This window comes from Monodon monoceros, unplaced genomic scaffold (genome assembly GCF_005190385.1).
Source record: "Monodon monoceros isolate NGI ecotype Baffin Bay Population unplaced genomic scaffold, NGI_Narwhal_1 Super_Scaffold_12, whole genome shotgun sequence".
NCBI lineage: Eukaryota > Metazoa > Chordata > Mammalia > Artiodactyla > Monodontidae > Monodon > Monodon monoceros.
The window spans coordinates 138,316,656-138,341,684 of record NW_021703768.1 but is presented as its reverse complement, the minus strand read 5'-3'; the positions used below and the strand labels follow the sequence as shown (position 1 = coordinate 138,341,684).

At 37.4% G+C, this 25,029-nt stretch overlaps 1 long non-coding RNA gene across 1 annotated transcript; it reads left to right on the top strand.

Moving 5' to 3' along the window:
- Positions 1 to 1,308: 1,308 nt before the first annotated feature.
- On the top strand, positions 1,309 to 24,511 carry LOC114893302. The gene is made up of 3 exons (XR_003792859.1): positions 1,309 to 3,320; positions 5,304 to 5,340; positions 24,112 to 24,511. It is a non-coding gene; the product is annotated as an uncharacterized LOC114893302 (long non-coding RNA).
- Positions 24,512 to 25,029: the final 518 nt, after the last annotated feature.

Genomic DNA, 25,029 nt, shown 5'->3' with positions numbered 1-25,029 from the left:
AATGAGAGAGGAAATAGCATCCTTTTGCAGAAAAAAACTGCCAGATTGTGGTTTCAGTTTTTGCTTTATTTACTGTTAGTAGGTTCTGAATTCAGTAGATTATTAGTGGTGATTTGCAAACTGGCCCCCATACATGGAGGGCAAGGAGAGATCAGAGAAAGAGGCAGACCACTCCAGATTGGTAGGTGGCAGTTTCACTGAGCAAGGGAACTTACATACAAAGCTTGTCTTGGGCAGCTGCAAAATGAGACCTTCGCACCCACCCACCAGAATCTTAAGTTTATGTAGAAGCCCTAACGGGATTCATTCATGTATATCGTCCAGATGGTCTCAACAACACATTACTCTCATAAGGCTGTGTCCTTGAAAACAGTTCCTACTTGGGAAGAGTGGGCAAAACATACATTCCAAGGACACAGGACGGGGTGAGGAGCCTCCAATTCCCTGAGTCCAGATCAAGGGTCAACTGGAGGTCACATCCTCTTGATGATTTCCTTCAAAAATCAGCCAGGCTGATGTTTGAAGATGCATTCATGATTCTCCAAGGAGGAGCATTTATCACTTCACTGCATCATTCATTCTTTCAGCAAATATATATCTACAGTGTTTGACATGCTAGGTGTAAATTAGTGAGTAAAACAAAGCCCAGCCCTCACAGAGCTCACAATGTTATGAGGAAAATGAGAAATAAGCTAGTAAACAAGGCAATCAACATCTAATTACCTGTTGCCCCAAGTACTGTGAAGAAAGCAAAGACTAGGCTGCTGAGTAGGGAATAAGGGTGAGGGGAGAAGATGTTTCTCTTCCAGTTGACTGACTCTGGAAGGACTCTTTGCGAAGATGTCATTTATGCTGAGTCCAGAATATGAAAAGGAACAAAAAAGGATAAGCAGAAAGAATAAAATTCCAAGTGAAAGGGACAGCACGTGCAAAAACCCCAAAGTGGGAAAGACCTCAGCGTATTTGACCAGCTCCTGACATGGCCCTGTGACTGGGTGACAGTGAGTACATGACAGTGAGTACATGGTGAGTGATGATGTGGGGTAGGTGGGAGAAGCAGGCAGAGCTCAGCCTGCAGGGACTCACCTTTGACCATGAAAAGGGGTTTGGGTTTAATTTGAAGTTCATCTGGAAGCTAGTGAAAGGTTTTAATCAGGTAAATGACATGATCATGTTTATGTTTTTCTAATATTGCTATGGCTACCTTTTTTTTTTTTTTTTTTTTTTGCGGTACGCGGGCCTCTCACTGTTGTGGCCTCTCCCGTTGCGGAGCACAGGCTCCGGACGCGCAGACCCAGTGGCCATGGCTTATGGGCCCAGCCGCTCCGCGGCATGTGGGATCCTCCCGGACCGGGGCACGAACCCGTGTCCTCTGCATCGGCAGACGGACTCTCAACCACTGCGCCACCAGGGAAGCCCTATGGCTCCTATTAATTTGGGTACGGGATGAATTTAGACGCAGGGAGATTAGACAGGGGGCTAAGGTAATTACGCAGAAGAGGATTGATGGTGATTTTGACAGTGCTAGTGGTAGCAGAGTTGGAGACTACCGTATGGATTCCGTTCATATTTTAGATATGATAGCAATAGGATTTGCTGGTAAATTCTATGTGAGATGTAAAGGAGTAGGATGACTCTTATGTTTCTGACTTAAGCAGCTGGGTAGTTTGAACACAGTTTAATGTCATAGGGAAACCTAAAGGGTGGACAGCTTTGGAGGGAGAAGGTAGCAATCCGTAATCAAATTTTAGAGCATTCTGCAGAAGAGCCTAGTGGAAGAGTCGACGTGGAGTGGGTATGAACCTGGAAGTCAGAGGAGAGGTAGAAGCTATGGTTTATAATTTGGGGCACCTCTACATTTGTTTCAATGTTTGAGAAACTAACAAACAGAATCTGATCACATATAGGAACCATTTCCTGCGAAGTTTTGGTTTCCTGGAGGCAAGTCCATTTGTACATCTAATTTTACTTATATGTCAGATTTTAAAAACTGTATTTTCCTCATTCATGTCTAGTAGTATTTCCAAAATCTAAAATTTAGGGAGTCTGATTCTTGACATTTCATGGGTATAGTCCCAGAAGCAGGGGGAAGAGCCAGTTAATGGTACTCACAACTGGGCAGTTCGCCACCCACTCTTGGTTGAAGTCAAGTTACCCTGAATAACTAAAGGCTGATATCGCCTATCGAAGAGATTCACCCTTGGATGTAACTCTGGGAGCCCATTTTTTCTTAGTTTCCTTTTTCAATCCATTGATGGGCAGGTGGTGATGACTCAGTAATATTAAAATGTAAGCTTCATCTTTCACTTCTCTTGCTTATTTAGAATAATGACCCTTGGATTAATCTACATGATAGAGAAGAGACTCATTTTAATAGAGGAACTCACGGGAGGTAAAAATGAAAAGTGTGGTTTGAGGAAGAGAGTCCTGGTCTAAGACACACCGTGATCCAGATGCCAGAACTGCTATTAACTGTTTATGATTTGGGGATATATTTATTTTCTCCCTTTAGTGTGTGGGGCTTAAACAAACATTTGGGGAAAATCTAAACTGAAGTGAGTTTTAAAATAAGTAGAATTACCTGAAGTTCCAGTTTATATGGCTTTGTTTCCAGTGCTGTAAATATCATTTAGCTACTGTTTTTCTGGTTGGTGTATGGTTACAAGATCCCAAAGATCAAATGCTTTTTTGTATATTTATGGCATTGTTAGATGTAAGATAAAAACTATTCATTTGATGTGTATGTTCTGTTTCTCTTGAAAAAATTAGAAAGAGGTGTTTTTTCTCTTCATCAACCTACAAGTAAGCAGTTGTCTTATTTCTGGGATTCTATTGACAGCTCTGTGCCTTCTTTCCATTTAATTTTATTTGCCATTATGTCCTACTAAGTAATTAACTCTGCATTTTAGAAAATTTAGAGGGTAAAGAGAGCTATTTCAGAACACTGTTGAATAGTTTTCTTATTTATAATAGTTCAAGCTGTGTTAAGCTTTATCACAGGCTTTTAAAATGTGAGACCCACTTGCATGTTTGTGTCTGGATTGAAATTAACGTCTGAGAGAAAAACAAAATTATCTCTAAGAGATTGAGAAATCAAGGCAATGTAAAATACAAAACAAAGCAAAAAAGCAACACCAAAAGCTACTGTCTTGACAATTTATTTATATCAAAATAACATGAATATTGACATAAACTTTCAAAGGAGAAATTGTTTTGAAGTTACACATTAGGTTTAATATATGGAAAATCAAGTTCCTCATGGGTATCTTCTAACACTAACTTCTCTCCCCAGGCAATCCCAAGTATGGCCAGGGCCTCAGGTAACAAATATATGTGACTATTCCCTTCTGTGAGCTATTGGCTTCCTTTTCCAAATGTTTACTGAGCAGCTCCACTTGAATGTCTCAAATGCATGTCCAAAGTGAAATAATCTTCCCTTATCTATATTTGCTCCTTCTCTAATATTTATCTAAAATGTATCCAAATATAACTCTATATAACTCTCTCTCTCTCTCTCTCTCTATAAATATATATATATATATATATATATATATGTATAGTTTGTTTGTTTTTTAACATGTTCTATGGTCCAGAAGTGGAAGGGGCAGTATCTGCATGGATACTCCCTCTCCCGTAGTCATCATCAAATCCTGCCAATTTAAATCAGTTCATCTATTTTTTAACTCTGTGTCTAGTGCAAGCTACCATTTTTGCTCCAGTGTGCTATACATGGCTTCAAGGGTACTTCTTATACCTACTCTGCACTTTTCTAAACTAATCTCTGCAAGATAGGCATAGTAGTCTTTTCAAAACACACACAGTTTTCTTGCCACAGATACTCCTTTCTTAAAACCTTTCAATGGATTTTTATTGATCTTATTTATTTATTGAATAAATTCAACATATAACATTGTGTAAATTTAAGGCATACAGTGTGCTACTTTGATACATGTATATATATTGTAATATGATTGCCATTGTGGTATTTCTAACATTATATAATTATAGTATAATAATTGTCTATATTTATTACACTGTGCATTAGGTCTCCATGGTTTATTTACTACTGGTTACAAATTCGTACCCTTGAACAACATCAATCTTATTTTAAGGACTACAGGTTATAATATGGCCTTTAAGGCCCAGAATGACCCAGCCCCTGCTTGCCTTTTCAGACTTACCTCCTGCTGGTTTTCCCATTTTATCTCTACACTTCACCTCTATTTCCTTTTTTTAATTCATTGAAAGTATTTCTTAGTACATTCTCATTTATCTTTCATTCCTCATCTCAACCTCACTTTTTCTATGAAGCTTATTACCAATCTCCCAGATAAGACCAAATCATCATTTATATCCATTTCTTCTTCCTGAACTTCTTGAAACATGCTCCATATATTTGTATTGGGTTGGCCAAAAAGTTCGTTCAGTTTTAAGTAAAAATAAAAGACACATTTTTCATTTTCAGCAAGAACTTTATTGAACAATGTATTCATTAACTGAACGAACTTTTTGGCCAAGCCAATATAATATTTTAGTTAATATCCTTTAACTACACTAGTCTACAAGTTTCAAAATGGGAGAGATTTTAATCTTTTATTTTCAACTTTGTATCTTTTACATTTAGAACAGTGCCTAGCACATAGCAGACACATAGTAGATAAGTATTGGCACTCTAATAGCATGTCATGGACCCATATTGGGATCTGTAGTAGATTCTGTCAGTTGTGTCACCTCAGCATACCCTAGGACAACTGCACATAGATCCCTTATATGCCCAGAGCCTTCTGTGCTTCTTTGCCCAAGGACTTTCTCTGGCTGCAGGAGTATGGCAACCGAGGGGAAGGCCAGAAGTGCTAGAGAGTTAATATCCTGGAGTGACTTTCAACCCAGTGAGGAATGGGAATCTTAGTGTGTGTTCCACAGAGACTCTCAGAGGGTCTTTAGCAGGATTGATATCCAATTGTCTACAGTAGTAACTTGCTTATTTGTGAACCCTGTATTAACTTTTCCTCCCTTCCCTCTCTCGTTTTTCTGTTCCTTCAAAGTGCTTCCTGGTATCACCTTCTAAATAAACTACTTGCACCCATATCATTGTTTATGGAGACACTCAAGCTAAGACAGGGCCAGTGCAAAACTCCAGAGGCACTGTTCATGTTGTATTCTGTCCTTCAGTGGGTGCCATTTACATTACAGTATCTAAACAACAACTGTGGAAGAAATATTTAAGGAATAGACTTTGATAATAACTAAATCTTAGTTTAAATCTTTCAGCTAGTGTTTATTGGATGCTTTCTGTGTTCTAGGAGTAGAAGAGAGGGAAAGATGGAAGAAAATTAAATGGTATGTCTTTGACTTCATTGAATTTATTGTTTATTGAATAAAAAATGGTTTGGAATACAATATGAGACTTTCTATATCCAAGTGCTGATTTTGCCTAAAATATTTTGATCTGTTCCTAATCACAACATTTGTGACACCAAATGTTTCAGGGTTTTTTCCCCACACCAACCAATTCTCCAACTTTCCAGACACCAACTGAGTGTCTTACAATTCAATTCAATTCTGACACTAACTACCTTGTGTTAACACAGACCCCAGAGGTTAAAGGCTCAGTGCTACAAGACTCCCTCTTATTTCACATGTCCATTGCAAGTTCTGGGCCTCCCATCCTTCTGGCCAACTGACTATGAGTTGAGGGTCCCCATGAACCCCTCCTCATGTTCAGTAATTTGCTAGAATGGATCACAGAACTCAGGAAGACACTCCATTTATTATCACTGGTTTACTATATTAAAAGGATCAGTCATGTTTTGTTTCAAGGAAACTTATACTCAGAGACTGAGATTGTTTTTGCCAATAGTTTATTTAACACAGGTTTACTGTGGAAATTGTAATAATTTCACAAGCCAACAGCATACAGGATAATGTCTCTTAATAAGCCAGTAAAGATGTAACATACTCCAAACCAATGACAGATTAATCACAGTATTGTTCCAGACAAGGGGAGATGAAAGAAATAAAGTTCAGATTTAGTTGAGGTGAACCGTTTCTACAAATTGCTTCTTGGGAGAGTGGGCTTAACCAACCGTGAGCTGACATCCAGCTGCCAGTGAAACAAAGGTCCCCTGTTGCTAGAGCACGTTGCTAGGGAACAATGGCCTTGATGCTGGTGGGCAAGATGATTCTCTTCTTGCAGCTACCGCACTGCCAGTAAAAGAGTCGCCTTTACTCCAGCGGGAGCTGGTGCCCCACGGTCTTCGGAGAGCTAATTTAGACCATCAAAGGTTAGCCTTGCCTAGATGAACGATCTCGGTTAGTGCTCATAAACTTTTGGTATTTACAGTCTAAATGTTCCTCCCCATAGTTGCTTCTCCCTATGTTCTAATAAGGCCCCAGCAGGGCCCCTCAGGAGCTGAGCTTCTGAGTGATTACTGGAAACCACAGATGTGGATAATGACATCCTGACACACAATTTTACTTTTATATCAAGACAAACACTTCATTCTTAAAAACAACTTTACTCTTAAAAACAACTTCATTTTTGTCATAAACAAGTGGATTTGAAATCCTATCAAAACAATCCACAGCAATCCACATGAACAAGTGTACAGAGTGAGGTCTGGAAGGGTCCTGAGTACAGGAGCTTCTTCCCTGTAGAATTGGGGTGCACCACCACTGTCCCGGCACTGGATGCATTCCCCAACCAAGAAGCTCTCTGAAACCTGTAGTTTAAGGACTTTACAGAAGTCTCTTGACACAGACATGATTGATTAAATCGTTGGCCATTGGTGATTAGCTCAAATTCTAGCCTTTCTCCCTATCCCAGAGATGGGGAAGGTATGGAAATTCCAACCTTCTAATCATGATTGGTCTTTCTGGTGATCAACCCCCATCCTGAAGGTGTCTAGGGGCCCTCAGCACGAGTCATGTCACTAGCACACAAAAGACACATCACTCTGGAGATCCTAAGGCTTCTAGGAGCTTTGTGCCAGGAATCTGGGACAACGACCAAGTGTATATTCCCTGTTGTACCACAGAGATGAATACCTGTGACTTGAGAGACTCAGACCAGAGGTTGGTAGAGTTTGTCTCTTTGAAGCATTGTCTGATGGAACCTGTGAGTAAAGGTGAGGGAGGATCTTGATCAGGTAGGATGTGGAACACCTTAATTCCATTTCATCTTAAGTGACATAAGTAGGAGTATATAATGCAACTTAAAAAAAAAAATCAGGCTTCCCTGGTGGCACGGTGGTTGAGAGTCCGCCTGGCGATGCAGGGGACATGGGTTCGTGCCCCGGTCCGGGAAGATCCCACATGCCGTGGAGTGGCTGGGCCCGTGAGCCTTGGCCGCTGGGCCTGCGCGTCTGGAGCCTGTGCTCCGCAACGGGAGAGGCCACAACAGTGAGAGGCTCGCGTACCACAAAAAAAGAATCCCCCCCCAAAAAAATCGAGGTAACATTGGTTTATAACATTGTATAAGTTTCATAGCCTGCCCATGCACATGAATTTTGTTCTTACCAAAGCAGTGGAGATGCTTCATCAAACTAACTTCACTTCTTGTTATGTGCTCATTCTATCAACACTCTCCATCTTTCAGATTACTGTTGAGTAAGGAAGGACCAAAAGGAAAAGGAACTATGAGTTACCCCATAGTTCTCTTTTCTTCTGTGTCATTATTTTCAGCATAAGTGGTTGCCTAATACAGGAAAGTAACAGTAAAAAATGAATACAATTGGGTTTTCTGGTCATTTGTGTTTCTTAGAATGCTATTGCTTTTTTCTCCATTGAAGCAAACCTGATTCACGTGGAAAGTGTGGTTTTCAGGGGCCTCAATTACTCAGTTTTAGGTAAAAATTCTTAGTGTTTGCTTTGAATCTTCATAATTCTACAGACTGGAATGTTGTATTCATGGGGCCTCCAGAATGTGATATACAAATTTTATATGTGAATGGAGTGACCAGGAATGGTGCATATTGTATGTATTTTCTCTGCGCACATGTATATTCTATTGTCTCATTGGGCTTTATTTACAAAACACAAATTCAAAGAGAAAATTATTAGCACTTTGAAACAGAGACTGAAGAGCATTAAACCCAGTGTGAGGCCCTTGTAAGTGCAGGGCCCTGTACACCTTCACAGCTCACATGCCTGTAAAGCTGGCCCTGCAAGGGCACGGGAAATACTCTGTTTCAATCTCAGTCACTTGCTTACCACTGGAGTTGTGAGTCATAATCAAAGTAACAGACTCAGAGTGGAAAAGGAAATGATTCTTTAAGAGAAGGGGAGAATGGACTGTGGAAAGACAAATGCAGCAGATGTTCACCATGGGAATAGAAGACAAGGGGGAATTGTCTGTGCTATTTTCTGCATCCATAAAATACCAAAGGGTTGTCCAGCCCAAGGGTAAGTGGAAATTTTATTCTCTAGAGTACCTTTTTATTTCTTGCTTTGTTTTATGTGAAATTTATCTCTACTAGGAACACAGAATCTAATCTGTTTACATCTATTTTTAGAACCTATGCTATCCAGTACTTGTGAATAATGTTAAGTTGGTAATCCCAGGATTGTCTGTAAATGGAGATTACCGTGGCTATAACGTGAGACTCCAAAGGAAATTGTCTTCAGAATGTTCCTGATGGCACTTGGTGGGATGGAAAGTTGAGTCCATGTGCATGAATTGTTTTATCACATGATTCTGTGAATGTGTCCCTTTTATCTGTCCAAGCCCAGGATGAGAGGAAATGGTGTACTTATTTGTATTCCTAATAATAATATAAAGAATAATATCTGAAACATAATTCATGCTTACCAAATATTTGCTGACTATTGAATGAGTGCCATTATTACGTGGTTGCTATTCTTTAGTTTTTATTCACAGGGCTTGTATTTTCCAGAGTTAAGAGACTGTGATATGATATTCATTTGGACATTCTTCTTTTTTTTTTTTAACATCTTTATTGGAGTAAAATTGCTTTACAGTGGTGTGTTAGTTTCTGCTTTATAACAAAGTGAATCAGCTGTACATATACATATATCCCCATATCTCCTCCCTCTTGAGTCTCCCTCGCACCCTCCCTATCCCACCCCTCTAGGTGGTCACAAAGCACTGAGCTGATCTCCCTGTGCGCTGCTTCCCACTAGCTGTCTGTTTTACATTTGGTAGTGTATATATGTCAATGCCACTGTCTCACTTCGTCCCAGTTTACCCTTCCCCCTCCCCGTGTCCTGTCTTATAACTTGGTAGGATCCCTGTGTTTATTATGCTATTAATTCCCCTTGCTTTTCCAAGAGTTGTTATTGGTAAAATCACAGGGAAAACCTTTAAAGAATCTGTCTAAAGAAGGGGCAGGGAAAGGAAGGGAAGAAGTCTTAAAACTGTATCTCAGTCCATGGCAAACTGTGTAGGAAAGTAATCCAAATATAGAAATCAGGGTGGCTCTGGAGGGAGATGGTGGCTCAGTCCTTGGAGTTCTTATGAGATAAAGTTAGGGAAGTGCCTTGAAGCATATACCAGCACAAAATGAATCTTCATTGGACATGCTTCTTTTTTAATTGTATCATGTTGTTCTGAGTAATTTGCCCAGGTCTCCGCTGTACAGGGCTCAACTTGCAGCGGTGCCTCAGAGGACTTTCCTGATTTTGGGGAGGTTGTTTTGGGAAAGTCAAAATATTCCATGGTGCACTTACTGCATTGAGTGAAAAAAGGAGTTAGATAAAAGATTGGCCACACTGACTTCCTTATACTTCCTCACCCCAGTGTCTTTGCCTTTTTCTTCCCTCTGCCTGGAATTCTCTTTCCCCAAATATGCAAATGGCTTACAACTCACCTCACTGAGATCTTTACTCAAATGTTATCATCTTGGTGAGCCTTTCCCTGACTATTCTATTTAAAATTGAAACTTGCTCCCCACCATGGCAATTCTATGCACCTTCACTGTTTATTATTCTCCAAAGCGCTTATCATCGTCTGACACAGAATATATATTACTTATTAATTTTTATGTGTCTGTCTCTGGACACTAGAAAGTAAGCCCAGGAGAACAAGGGCTTGTTATATATTATTTACTGCTGTATCCTCAGCATCTAGAATAGTTAATAGCACATATTACATCTAAGGAATATTTGTTAATGATATTGCCACTGAATTGGAGAAGTTCGTGGCCCACTGTAAAGTGTGTGACAGCCCATAAAGGGCCATGGACCACACTTTGAGAATAACTGCCTGATAAGACACCAGTTTATTAGTATATTGAGAAATATTTTTCTGAGGCCCCTTGGATTTGTATCTTTTCCCTCTTTCTTTTAGATTTTGCAAAATCCTCTGTCACTGAAGGTTATCTGATCAGTCATGCTCATGTGGAAGTGCCAGCACATGTGTTGGTCTTTTCAGGGGCACAGTCATTTTTATAATTTAATTAGGACTGAATGGGTAAGCATCTGCTGAAAATAAAAGCAGATTAAAAGATTGAGTTGTGACTGAATAGAGTATTCCTAATCAATTAAAAAGATCATACTTTTCCTTTATAATTCAACTTCAGCGTCAACTTAGTAAGTTTAATTTACTTTCTGATTTGTTCTGGTTTTTCCTTTCAGCATATCTTCACATGTCCCAAATGGGGTAGGCTGAAATCAGTTTAGCCCTACAGAGCTGGGCTTAGAAGAATGACATTGCTGCAAAACGCACCAATGGGTTAGCTAAGGATAGTTCATGAAGTGGAACAACTCAGGTGGGAGGGGCAATTTCTACCAATAACTAGCAGGTATGGAGCATTTACTCTATACTAAATACCTTGATAAGTGCATGTGTAGACATGCATGTGTAGACATGTATTTTGTCAGTTAATCCACACAACAATCCTATGATATTACTGTTATTCTCATGTTACTAATGAGAAACGGAGGCACATGGAGGTCAAATTGTTTACAGTTAAAACAGCTGGTGATTACTGAGTCTGACATTCAGTTGTGTCTGCTTGGACTCAAAGCTCATGCTCTCACCACTGTCTGCTGGACTGCCTTAGGTAATTTAAACTTTCAAGCAACATAAAGAAGTAGAATTCATTAATTGGTTAATTAATTCTCCAGTGGGTGGTTGAAGCTGCCTATATTTACATTTATTGAGTGCTTTGTACTTTTCAAAATGTTTCCATATTCTCTCATGTGTCTTCATCTCTGTTTCTGTCTCTCTGTCTCTGTCTTTCTTTCTCTGCATCTCTCTCATCTCTCTCTCCTCTACTTTTTCCTTTTTTTTTTTTTTTTAAACTAGGAGCTACTTGTTTGTTTGGATTTGATGATTGAAAAGACCAGTGTATAATTGCTGTCTGAGATGGAGCTGGAATGAATGGATACTTTTCAGTTCTGTCTCTTTTCTCTCCACAGTAAATTGGTTGAAATGAGACAGCATTACTTTATTAATAAAAATTTGGTGATAATTGGGACAGGAGCTAGGCTACGTTAAAATGAAAAATACCTTTTGATATGCAAATGCTTTCTTTCTTAGGAAAATTAATCACATACATTTGATTTCAGGGGAATATTTAAATGACTTTGGGCAATAGTCTTCAAGGACCTTAAAGCCCTTCACATACTTAGTTAAAAAAGCAGAACATAGGCCCTCACTGAGCATTTGGTTCGACTACTTCGTTTTGCAGATTTGAAAACTGAAGCACCAAAAGCTGACTTCTACAAGATCACAGTTTAAAAATTGGCTGAGTGAGATTTGAATCCAGATTTCCTGGTTTCTCATCTAGAGATCATTCCTCCAAATCACAAGGATATAAAATACACAAACAATACTTGCAAATCCATATATTGTTCAACAAAATAGCATGACAGCTGAATTGAATTATTGCATCAAATTCTAAAAACTAAGGTAGCATTTCTCTTATGATTTCCATAATCCAGAACTTCCCCTAATTTGCGTGGTACTTTATCCTTGTTTTGTTTGAAAATGTGGGTATTTAGTTTACTGCCTCTACTCCTCCTCCTGCTGTGGCTATTACTACTACTACCATTACAAGTTATCTTTATTGAGTGCCTACTGTGTGCTAGGCACTGCACTGTGATGAATACTTTATAGGTTTATCAGTCAGGAAAACAGACATTATTCTAAGTATTTTGTGAAGAGAGGAATTTAATACAGGTGATTAGTTGATTACAAAATTATTGGATGGGCTTGAAGAGTGAAGGTCAGGAAAAGTCACTGACTTTCTGTTGGCTCTAGATTTTTAGAGGATCAAGAGGTTGCTGCTTTTGCCATGTTAGGAAAAGACAACTTGTAGCATGAAGATAGGTAATGCTGAGGTGTGGGCGGGGATGGGGGTGGGAAATATCCAGAGGCCCCTGTGAAGCATTGTGTATGCCAGAGGTCACATGATTACCTGCTACTACCAAAGGAAGAGTAATGTACTGTAGCTGTCTGTCTTCCAAAACTTACCCGAATTGTAGAAACTAAACTATATCTAGAATCACATTGGCAAAGGAGTCTGAGAAATATAGTTCCTAAGATTCTAGCCTCTGTTATAAAGGGAGAAGGCTAGAAGAGGGTGAAAAGTCTGCTAAATCTCTACATTTAACTCATAGCAGAATAGTCATTGTCTCCTTTTATTCTTTAAGGATTATACATGAGGAAACCTGAGACTTGGAAATTTTAAGGAACTTGTGTAAGTAGTCCCTGGATTACATAATAGGCTGACTGACACATATTTAGTATAGCAGAGATAACCCCTGAAAGATAAAAAGTAATGAAATAATGTGTTATTTAACATTTTAAAAAGAGGCATTGAGGCAGTAATCCAGGGACTTAGATATATAATTTATATATAATTACATATTTTTATAATTTCAGATATATAAATATATGTATATTGATATTTTCTTTCCTTTTTTTAAAAAAAATATAAAACTGGTGAGGATGTGGTAAGAAGAGCATTGAGCTTAAAGTCACACAGTTAATCAGTGGGAGAAGCAGGATTTAAGGTCTCTGGAAGTCTGACTCCAGAGCCTGCTTCTTTGCCACAAAACCAACTATGTTGGGCTTCCCTGGTGGCGCAGTGGTTGAGAGTCCGTCTGCCGATGCAGGGGACACGGGTTCTTGCCCCGGTCCGGGAGGATCCCACATGCCGCGGAGCGGAGAGGTTCGCGTACCGCAAAAAAACAAACAAAAAAAACCCAACTATGTTGAGTCACTGAGGGGAGCTCCACTTAGTATGACTATTCTTTAATTGGCATATACTTTAATAACTTCTCTTTTGCTCGTCCTGGATCTGAAAGATATATTTTACTTACTGTCACCCTGTTTTAGAAGGAAAAGAATAAAGGTTGTATTATATTTTAGACCTATTGCTTTAAGCTAGAAAGCAAACAGTCAGGTCTTGTGCTCTATGAGGAAATAAAGATCCCAAAGTAAATAGTCTTGACTTTTAGGGTGAAGAGGAACCAAGAAAACAGATGAGGATGAGGGAGTGCAGGTTTCTTTGTTATATAAGCCTGGCAGCCACCCAGCTCTGAAGAGAGGAAACTGAGAGGGCTGCACGTTATGATGGGAAGAGGTGGCAAGCACTGAGTGAGCAGGCAGTACCCTGGGGTTTTAATCCCAACTACCCTTGTCCCTTCTGGGAGTTAACTCAGACTGTAAGTATAATAAACAAATGTGAAACACAGAATTTCATTTAGGTGGTTGCTGAGATTTCTTTCTGCTCTGAAATTCAGACTTTGCAGTCTGTAAAGCATTATCATAGTATAAAGTTTACTCTTGCTTGCCAGGAACTGCTGACATTTTCCTTACACCTTTGAGGTTTTGAAAGTTTAATAAGTTTGAAATTCATGGTCACGTGATGCAATTTTGAGGTAACTTATTTAAGCACAGATTTTTCACATTTCTAAGTATATTTTAGTCAGGCAAATTTGTCATTTTTAAACATTTCTCTCTCTGTTGCTTATATTTTTAGTCCCAGGAGACAACTCTCAAGTTATTTAAAGGAAAAGATTTTTGCAGATAATTGCTAAATTTGCAAGTTTATTAGATGCATATCAGCCTCAGACTGAAGAAAACTAATTAGGATCTATGTTGGAAAAATAGCTATGTCTGCTCAATATCTGATTATTTTGAAGTTCAAAGCTTCAAAGTACTTTTATTTAAACTGAACTGCTTTTGTGTTTTTCTCCATTTTAGTTTAAAAATTGATAGGCTGGAAAACCTAACTGTTTTAACCAACTCCCATTGAAGTGATTAATTCGAGGTATAGATTATTCTCATCCAAATTAAATTAATATAGTAGAAGAAATAGATCACTTTTTTTGTTGATTACTTTTAATTGGTTCCAGTTTAATAAGCAAACATTACTTTAATGAAGTTTCTGGGTTTATTATGGTAGGAGGCTGTTCACTCCAGTTCCAGTATTAACTTGTCACCTTAGGGCATAGCTGCTTTATATTAGTACCTTTTCTTGTCTTTTAGGAATGGACTAGAAGTTTACTGTTTTCAATTGTGTCAATTTTTATCCTGGGTAGAGGATGCATGGGGTACTGCATAGAGAACTATTTGAGTCTCCGTATATGCTCAATGAGTAAGTGGATTGTGATAGAAAAACCTTTGTCTATCCCAAGAGAGGGGAGAGAATGAGAGTGTACTGGGGAAGCAATGGCTATAAGAAGTAACTGGTAGCAGTCATTCGCTGTCACTGGTGTTATACACTGGGAGAAGCATGGCCCTGGAGATAGAGGGAATTCGGCTCTAGAATCCTGAATCACCAGCTGCACGTATTTTGTAGGACAAGACACCTCATCTCTCTGCATCTCAGCCTCCTCATGTAAGAAATAAAGGTTTGACCCTGGTGATTTTGCCAACTCTGAGAGTCCACGATCCTCTTTTGTTCAGTTGATTTGACAATTGACCACTGTCCATTCAGTCTTTGGCAGTTCATTTCAAGCCCATCTTTTTGAAAGTTTTGGTTAGAAAAATAAGAACAAGCCCCTTCCTAGGAATCGAGAGAGAGTCATTCAGGGAGACAGTCTTATTCTTTAATAATACCAATTCTATCCACTTCAGGTTTGTCGTGCAACTCTTTACTTGAGTCCTTTATTTTTTTCAGAAGTCCTGCTTCTTGGAATTTGCTAAAAAGTTGCTCTATTCTTGTAATATTCTTACATATTGAGAAAAATGTCCATCTTTCCCGTGTATAAGTTTTTAAGGTACTTAACCACGTAATACTTGGAGGTACATATTCATAGGATGCTATTTTTCTTTTTAGAAATTCATTAATGTAAAAATATTCAATTTGATTCATACATTCTTTAAATTCTTTTTATTTCTTATGATAGATGTTTATATTTAATAAACTTTTACACTTTATAGTAGTTTTAGACTTACACAAAAGTTGTGAAGATAGTACAGAGAGTTCCCATAATACCTCATACTTGGTTTCCCCTATTATTAATATATACATTAGTATGATACATTTAGCCCAACTGATGGACCAGCATTGATACATTCTTACCAACTAAAGTCCAGATTTTACTCAGATTTCTTTAGTTTTTGTCGTTTAATGTCTTTTTTCTGTTCCAAGATCCCATCCAAGATACCACATTACATTTACACGTCATGGTTCCTTAGGCTCCTCTTGTTTGTGACAGCTTCTTAGACTTCCCTTGTATTTGATGACCTTGATAGTTTGAGGAGTACTGTTCATGTATTTTGCAGAATATTCTCCAGGTCAGATTGAGATTTCTATATTTTCCCTCTGTTTATTTATTCAATCAGTTATTTAGATTAGTATGGATTTATGAGTATTTTATACTTTGGGTTATAATCTAATACAACTTTATTTGTTGCTCAAATTGTTCCAGCTTTGGCCTTTGGGAGATCTTGCGTTTGGTTTCTGTACCATTTTGACATACCCTTACCAATTTTGGCGCTTTTTTTTTTTGCGGTACTTGGGCCTCTCACCGTTGTGGCCTCTCCCGTTGCGGAGCACAGGCTCCGGACGCGCAGGCTCAGCGGCCATGGCTCACGGGCCCAGCCGCTCCGCGGCATGTGGGATCTTCCCAGACCGGGGCACGAACCCGCGTCCCCTGCATCGGCAGGCAGACTCTCAACCACTGTGCCACCAGGGAAGCCCTTGGCTTATTTTTAAAATTACTCTGTGCAAGATATTCCATGCTCATCTTGAATAATTACTTCCCAAGTCCTAGAATCAGACATTTCTCCAGGTAGTTTTGGATTCTTTTATTGAGCATGGTATTAGAAATCAAAATTTGGGCTTTAGGTGTGTTAGCTGCTACTGGCATGTTGTTTCTCTTAGGCCTCACAGCTGACAGAACAAGGAAGTATATGTAAGTATATAAACCTGTGCATATACACATATCTGTAAGTATTCCTGTACATTTCCATCTATATTTATATTAAGCTAAACATGAGTTTATACTGATGTCTCCCATTCTAATCCATTACCACAAGGGTCAATCTAGTCTTGTCCCCTTGCTTGTCTATAATTTCCTCTCAAATAGTGAAAAACCTGCTCCCACCACCCACCATCCATTTACTTCATTGTTCAATTCCAATATACATATATAGTTGTTTAGAATTGTTAATCTAAGCCCCTGTGGCAAAAAATGTTATCAACTAGAGTACTGCTTATGTAAAAAAATTTTTTTGCCTTTTCTTTTGCCGTAGCCTGTATTTTATATTTGAATACATTTTTTAAAATTGAGGTATTATAATTATAATTGACGTATAACATTAGTTGCAGGTATAAAGCATAATGATTTGATACTTGTATATATGGCAGAATGATCACCACAGTAAGTCTAGTTAACATCCATCACCATCACCATACATAGTTACAATTGGTTTTCTTGTGATCAAGAATTTTAAGATCTACTCTCAGCAACTTTCAAATATGCAACACGGTATTATTAACTATAATCCTCATGATGTACATTACATCTCCATGACATTTATTTTGACCCCCTTTGCCCACTTACCTATCTCCTACCCCCCACTTCTGGCAAGTATCTATGAACTAGTTTTTGTTTGTTCATTTGTTGTTTTTTAAAATTTCACATATTAAATAAGATCACATGGTATTTGTCTTTCTCTATCTGACTTATTTAACTTAGCGCAATGCTCTGAAGTTCCATCCATGTTGTTGCAACTGGTAGCTTTCATTTTTTCCTGGCTGAATAGTATTCCATTGTGTGTGTGTGTAGTATAATATATGTATATACATGTACATATGTGTATATATACATATATGTATATATATACACATACATATATGTGTGTATATATATAATAATCATGTCATCTTTATCCATTCATTCATTGATGGACACTTAGGTTATTTTCATATCTTGGCTATTGTAAAAAATGCTGCAGTAAACATGAGGGTGCATATATTTTTTTGAATTAGTGCTTTTGTTTTCCTCAGTTAAATACCCAGGAGTGGAATTTCTGGATCATATGGTAGTTCTATTTTTAATTTTTTCAAGAACCCCCATATTGTTTTCCATAATGCCTGCACCAATTTACATTCCTTCCAACAGTGTACAAGGGCTCCTTTTTCTCTACATCCTTACCAACAGTTGCTATTTCTTGTCTTTTTGATAATGGCCATTTTATCAGGTGTGAGGTAGTATCTCATTGTGGTTTTGTTTTGCACTTCCCTGTTGATTAATGATGTTGAACAACTTTTCATGTACCTGTTGGCTATTTGTATATCTTCTTTGGAAATATGTCTATTCAAGTCCTCTGCCCATTTTAAAATCAGATTTTTTTTTTTTTTGCTATTGAGTTGTATGAGTTCCTTATATATTTTGGATATTAACCCCTTATCAAGTATATGGTTTGCATACATGTGCTCCATTTCATAGGTTGCCTTTTCATTTTGATTGTTTCTTTTGCTGTGCAGAAGCTGTTTAATTTGATATAATCCCACTTGGTGATTTTGCTTTTGTTGCTTGTGCTTTTAGTTTCACATCCAAAAATATCATTGCCAAGACCTATGGCAAGGAGCATTTCGCTATATTTTCTACCAGGAATTTTACCAGTTCAGACCTTACATTTAAGTCTTTAATGCATTGCATTTTTGTGAATGGTGTAATATAGGGGTCCAGTTTCATTCTCTTGCATGTGACTATCCATTTTTTTCCAACATCATTTATTGAAGAGACTATTCTTTCCCCATCGAGTATTCTCGCCTCCCTTGTCAAAAATTATATGAGCACATGTGCAAGGGTTTCAATCTGCACCCTTGATTCTATTCCATTGGTCTATGTGTCTATTTTTATTCCAGTATCATACTGTTTTGATTACTGTAGCTTTATAATATAGTTTGAAATCAGGAAGTATCGTGCCTCTAGCTTTGTTTTTTCTGAAGATTACTTTGGCTGTACAGGGTCATTTGTGGTTACATACAATTTTAGAGTTGTTTTTTCCATATCTGTGAAAAATGCTATTGGAAACTTGTTAGGAATTGCACTGAATCTGTAGATTGCTTTGGGTAGTATGGACATTTTAACAATATTAGTTAGTTCTGACCTATGAAAACAGGATCTCTCTCCATTTATTTGTGGCTTTAATTTCTTCATGAATGTATTATAGTTTTCAGTGTCTAGGTCTTTCACTTCCTTGGTTAAATTTATTTCTAAGCTTTCATCGTTTTTGACTTTGTTGTAAATGGGATTGTTTTCTTTATCTTTTTTTCAGATAGTTCATTGTTAGTATATACCAATGCAATTGATTTTTGTATGTTGATTTTCTATCCTGAAACTTTACTGAATTTATTGTTTATCAGGTCTAACAGTTTTTTTGGTAGTTTCTTTAGCATTTTCTATATACAAGATCATGTTGTTAGCAAACTAAGACAATTTATTTCTTCCTCTCCAGTTTGGATGCCTTTTGCCTTTTATTCTTTTTCTTGCCTAATTGCTCTGGCTAAGACTTTCTGTACTATGTTGAATAGGAGTAGTGAGAGTAAGCACCCTTATCTTGCTCCTGATATTAGAGCAAAAGCTTTCAACCTTTCCCTGTTGAGTATGATGTTAGCTGTGGGCTTATCATATAACGACCTTTATTATGTTGAGGTACATTCCTTCTATACCTAATTTGCTGAGAGTTTTTATCATGAAATGATGAATTTTGTCAGATGCTTTCTCTGCATCTATTGAGATCATATGATGTTAATCTTTCATTTTATTAATGTGGTGTATCACACTTATTGATTTTTGTATGTTGAGCCACCCTTTCATCTCAGGGATAAATCCCACTTGATCATGGCGTAAAATTCTTTTATTTATTTTATTTTAATAAATTTATTAATTAATTTATTTTTGGCTGCATTGGGTCTTCGTGGCTGCACGCAGGCTTTTCTCTAGTCGCGGAGAGTGGGGGCTACTCTTTGTTGCGGTGTGCGGGCTTCTCATTGAAGTGGCTTCTCTTCTTGTGGAACATGGGCTCTAGGTGCGTGGGCTTTGGTAGTTGTGGCACATGGGCTCAGTAGTTGTGGCTCACGGGCTCTAGAGCACAGGCTCAGTAGTTGTGGTGTGTGGGCTTAGTTGCTCTGCGTCATGCGGGATCTTCCTGGGCCAGGGCTCGAAACTGTGTTTCCCGCATTGGCAGGCAGATTCTTAACCAATGTGCCACCATGGAAGTCCTAAAATTCTTTTAATGTGATGTTGAATTTGGTTACCTAGTATTTTTTGGAGAATTTTTGCATCTATATTCATTAGGGATATTGGCCTGTAGTTTTCTTTTCTTGTAGTATCCATATCTGTCTTTTTTTTTTTTTGCAGTACGCGGGCCTCTCACTGTCATTGCCTCTCCCGTTGTGGAGCACAGGCTCTGGACATGCAGGCCCAGCGGCCATGGCCCACGGGCCCAGCCGCTCCGCGGCATGTGGGATCCTCCCAGACCGGGGTACAAACCCGTGTCCCCTGCATCGGCAGGCAGACCCTCAACCACTGTGCCACCAGGGAAGCCCCATATCTGTCTTTGGTATAAAGTAATGCTAGCCTAAAAAACTGAGATTGGAAATGTTGCCTCCTCTTCAATTTTTTGGAAGAGTTTGAGAATGATTGGCATTCATTCTTATTTAAATGTTTGGTAGAACTTATCGGGGAAACCATCTGGTCCTGGGATATTCCTTGTTGGGAGGTTTTTGATTACTGCTTCAATCTCTTTACTGGTTACTGACCTGTCAGATTTTCTATTTCTTCATGGTTCAGGGTTAGTAGGTTGTTTGTTACTAAAAATTTAATTAATTTCTTCTAGGTTGTCCAATTTGTTGGCATATAATCATTCATAGTAGTCTCTTATGATCCTTTGTGTTTTATCAGTTGTACTGTTACCTTTTTCATTTATAATTTTACTTGTTTGAGTACTCATTTTTTTCTTGGTGAGACTAGCTAAAGGTTTGTCAAATTTGTTTATTTTTTCAAAGAATCAGCTCTTAGTTTCATTGATCATTTCTTAGCTTCATTGATCATTTCTGTGTTTTTCATTCTCTATTTCATTTATTTTTGTTCTGATCTTTTTTTATGTCCTCCCTTCTTCTAACTTTGAGCTTAGTTTATTCTTCTTTATCTAGTTTCTTAAGGTATAAAGTTAGGTTGTTTGAGATCTTTCTTTTTTCTTAATGTAGGCATTTATTGCTATAAACGTCCCTTTTAGCACTGCTTTTGCTGCATCCCATAAGTTTTAGTATATTTTTTCATTTTTATCCATTTCAAGGTATTTTTTGATTTCCCTTTTGACTTCTTGTGACCCATTGGTTGTTCAGTGGCATCTTGTTTAATTTCCACATTTTAATAAATTTTCCCATTTTTCCCCTGTTATTGATTTCTAGTTTCATTCCATTGTGGTCAGAAAATATATTTGGTATAATTTCAGTCTTTTTAAATTTTTTGATATTTGTTTTGTTACCTAACATATGACCTATCCTGGATAATATGCCATGTGTGTTTGAGAAAACTGTATTTTGCTGCTGTTGGATGGAATGTCTGTATATATTTGTCGGGTCTGTTTTGTCTAAAGTATAGTTCAAATTTAATGTTTCCTTATTGATTTTCTGTCTGGATTAATCTATCCATTTTTGAAGTGGGATATTGAAGTAACCTACTATTATTATTATATTATTGTCTATTACTCCTTCAGATCTGTTAATATTTGCTTAATATATTTAAGTGCTCTGATGTTGGATGCATATATACTTACAATTGTTATATTATATTAATGAATTGACCCTTTATCATTATATAATGACCTTCTTTGTCTCTTGTTACTATTTTTTACTTGAAGTCTATTAATTTTGTCTGCTATAAGTATAGCTACCCCTGCTCTCTTTTCGTATCCATTTGTGTGGGATAACATTTTCCATCCCTTCACTTTGAGCTTATGTGTGTCCTTGAAGCTGAAGTAAGTCTCTTGTGGGCAACATATGGTTGGGTCTTATTTTGTCTCCATTCAGCCATTTACATTTAAAGTAATTATTGATAGGTAAGTACTTACTGTTGCCATCTCATTAATTGTTTTCTTGCTGTTTTGTAATTCCTTTATTCCTTTGTTCCTCTCTTGCTGTCTTCCTTTGTAAATTAATTATTTTCCATGGCAGTATATTTTAATGTCTTTCTCTATCTTGCATGTATTTACTAGAGGTTTTTGCTTTGTGGTTACCCTGAAGCTTACTTCAAATATCTTATAGTTATAACAGTCTGTTTTAAGCTGATAACAGCTAAACTTCAATTGCATATGAAAACTCTACTGTTTCATTTCCCCCTCCACATTTTATATTTTTGATGTTACACTTTACATCTTTTTATATTGTGTATCCATTAATAAGTTATTGTAACTATAGCTATTTTTATTACTTTTGTTCTTAAACCTTTATATTAGCATTAAGTGGTTAATATACCACCATATTACAGTATTAGTGTATTCTGAATTTGATTATATATTGCCTTCACTTGTGTGCTATTTATTTTCATGTTTTCATGTTACTAGTTGGTATTCTTTCATTTCATCTTCAAGAATTGCTTTCAGTGTTTCTTGTGAGGTAGGTCTTAGGAAATTCTTTATCTCATCTTCATTTCTGAAGGATAACTTCGCTGGGTATTCTTGGGATGGCAGTTTTTTTTCTTTCACCACTTTGAATATATCTTCCAATTCTTTCTTGGTCTGTAATGTCTCTGCTGAGAAATCTGCTAATAACCTTATGGAGGTTTCCTTGTATGAAAGAAATTTGATTTTTCTTGCTGCTTTTTAAACTCTCTTTTTGACTTTGATTTTAGGCAGTTTTCTTATGCTGTGTCTTGGAGAAGATTATTTTGAATTGAAGTTTTAACATGACCTATATGCTCCATGAACTTGAATATCTGAATCTCTCCCCAGGTTTGGGAAGCTTTCAGCCATTATTTCTTTCTTATCCTTTTCTCTCTTCTCATTTCCCCCTCCCTGCCTGAGATTAAAATGCAATAGTATTTTGGTAAGTCTGTAACTTTTTATATTTTAAATGTACCTCATAGGATGTTACTTCCTGTATCACTTTATGATTATTTTTGTTTACATATCTGTATTATTTCCTGCTGGGCTATAAGCTGTTTCTGAGCTGGAAATAAATTGTCATCTCTCTAGTGCCTGATGTGATGTTTGTGTTATACGTAGTGCTAATTAAATGTTTGAATCAATGAATCTTTGAGTTTTATGCGAGCAGAGCAATGCTGTCATAGTGAACTAGGCTTACAGAGCTGGGTTGCCTTCAAACAGAAAGTTAAACTGCCTTTTGGGTGTTTACATGCAACATTTAACCTGATACCTTGTGGTGTGATGTCCAGGGTAGGGTCTCTGGAATCAGAATGTCTAGCAATGAATCTTGGCTCTACCACTTACAAGTTGTGACCTTGGGAAGGTTATTTAACTTCTTTATCCCTCAGTTTCCTTATCTGTAAAATGTGGGTAATAATAAAATCAAGCTCATAGCGTTCCTGTGGGTTGAATGGGGACGTACTTGTAAAACGACATGGACTATATACATACTGCTTTAAAAAGGTCAGCATTATTACCATTGAATAATTTTAATATAATTTTATTCTTAATTGGCATATTTAAAATATTCCTTCCCCTTTTCCTTTCCTTCTACTAGAATATTTTTAACCTTAGTTCTCAGCCTTAATTTCTATAGATTTGATTATTTTTCTCCTAATATTTGTGTGTGTATGTCTTTTCCCTCAGCAGTGAGCAGAATCATTATTTCTCAGAGAGCACACTCTTAGCTTGGATCCTGGCTTGAGAAGTAATTATTTTGGCATTACCTCCCATTGCTCTGAATTTGCCATCTGTTGGCAACATCATTGAAATGATCCAAGTCTTCTGTAATCTGGCAGTAGTTAATTAATTTTTTTTTTTTTTTTTTTTTTGCTTTAATGCCAGCTTAAGTTCTGTCTCTCAGATGGGGAATTTGGCCAATATTAGAAGTAAGCCTGACTATTTGGTGTTTATATAGAACATCTATAGTTTGCAATTTGGAAAGACAGCTATTTTACTTTTTAAAATCCTATTAAATATGAGAGGAAAGAATAACTTAAAAAGAAAAGAATGGCAGAAAGTTGTTTTAATTTTGGTTTATGCTATTATTTGTATTAACTCAGAACTATCCAAAGAATGGCCCATCTTTGTAATTTCTACATTGGGTATGGCAGTGATCTTTGAACACTGAGACATTTTAAAGATAATCTGTGCCTTTGAAACTTTATCATGCAGACTATCTAGTTTCAGATTCTAAGCCAATTTCCCCATAGGTCTTCCAATTGCTCGATGTTCTTTTACAGCTGTCATTCTCAAGAGCTATTCAACAGGCTGAGTTTGCATCCCCGGAATCACTGTTCCTTGGGGTCTTCCATGTCACATGAGGAATGTCTTTACCACTGCCACATCCGTCTTTCTTTTGCACATTTGTATTTATCTTTCATGTGGATCTATTCCAAACCTCCCGTAAATCTTAGTAGAGTGCCTTTTAGCCTCTGAATTCTCTTTATCGTCATGGAAGCATATTCTTGAAAGGATTCCAGGAGGGCAGTTATAATGAGTGATCCTCTCATTTTTCTCATTCTTTCTTTCAGACCTGCCAGAGAAACTGCTTATTTCACAGAAGGATGGTGCTGGCTGAAAGATGCTTTCTTGAAAGGGAGGGATTACTGCCTTCCACAGGTTCCCCTGAAGACGTATTTTATTTGCATTTTAATTCTTAGAGCTAAAAGGCACGATCATGAACTATTGAGGATATTAACTCTGAAACTTTATTTGCATTGTTTCTGTTTGCATGCTGTATAGTGTGTTACATAGGAATCTATCAACAAAAATATATACTCCTGGCTATAAATTAGGTTTGACTATTCATTTGATAAAAGCTACACCTATCCTTTTGATAATAAATAAATAAATACATAATAGATTGATAATGTCTAGTGTTGGTGAAAGTATGGGGAAGCAGTTACAGTCATTCTTACATATAGTGGTGATTACTGCAACATTTTCGGAAGGTAATCTGGCAGCATGTAGCAATACTTTAAAATCCTTTTTTTCTTTTAGGAATTCATTTAATGAAAACCTATTGAGCACAGACTATGGAGCAGCAACCATTCTAGTTACTGGGGATATGGCAGTGGCAAAATGAAGTCCTTAACCTCATGGATCATGCTTTTATTTGGAGTGGGAATGGAGACAGAAAATAAACAAACAACTAAATACAAAGTATGTCAGATGGGGACTAATGCTCTGGACAAAATAAAGTAGGGTAAGGGGGAATAAGAATACCTGCTTATTTTGGGGAGGCGTGTCATTTATTTTATATAAAGTGGTCATGAAAGGCCCCACTGAGAAAGTGACAGCTGAGTAGTAATTTGAAGGAAGTGAGAGAAATAAGGACATCTGGAGACCTGAGCAACAGAGTTCCTAGTAGGGGCAACAGTGAATATAAGAAATTTTAAGGTGGAGGCTTCTTATTGGATCAATGGACTAGTGCTGAGGCCAGTGTGTCT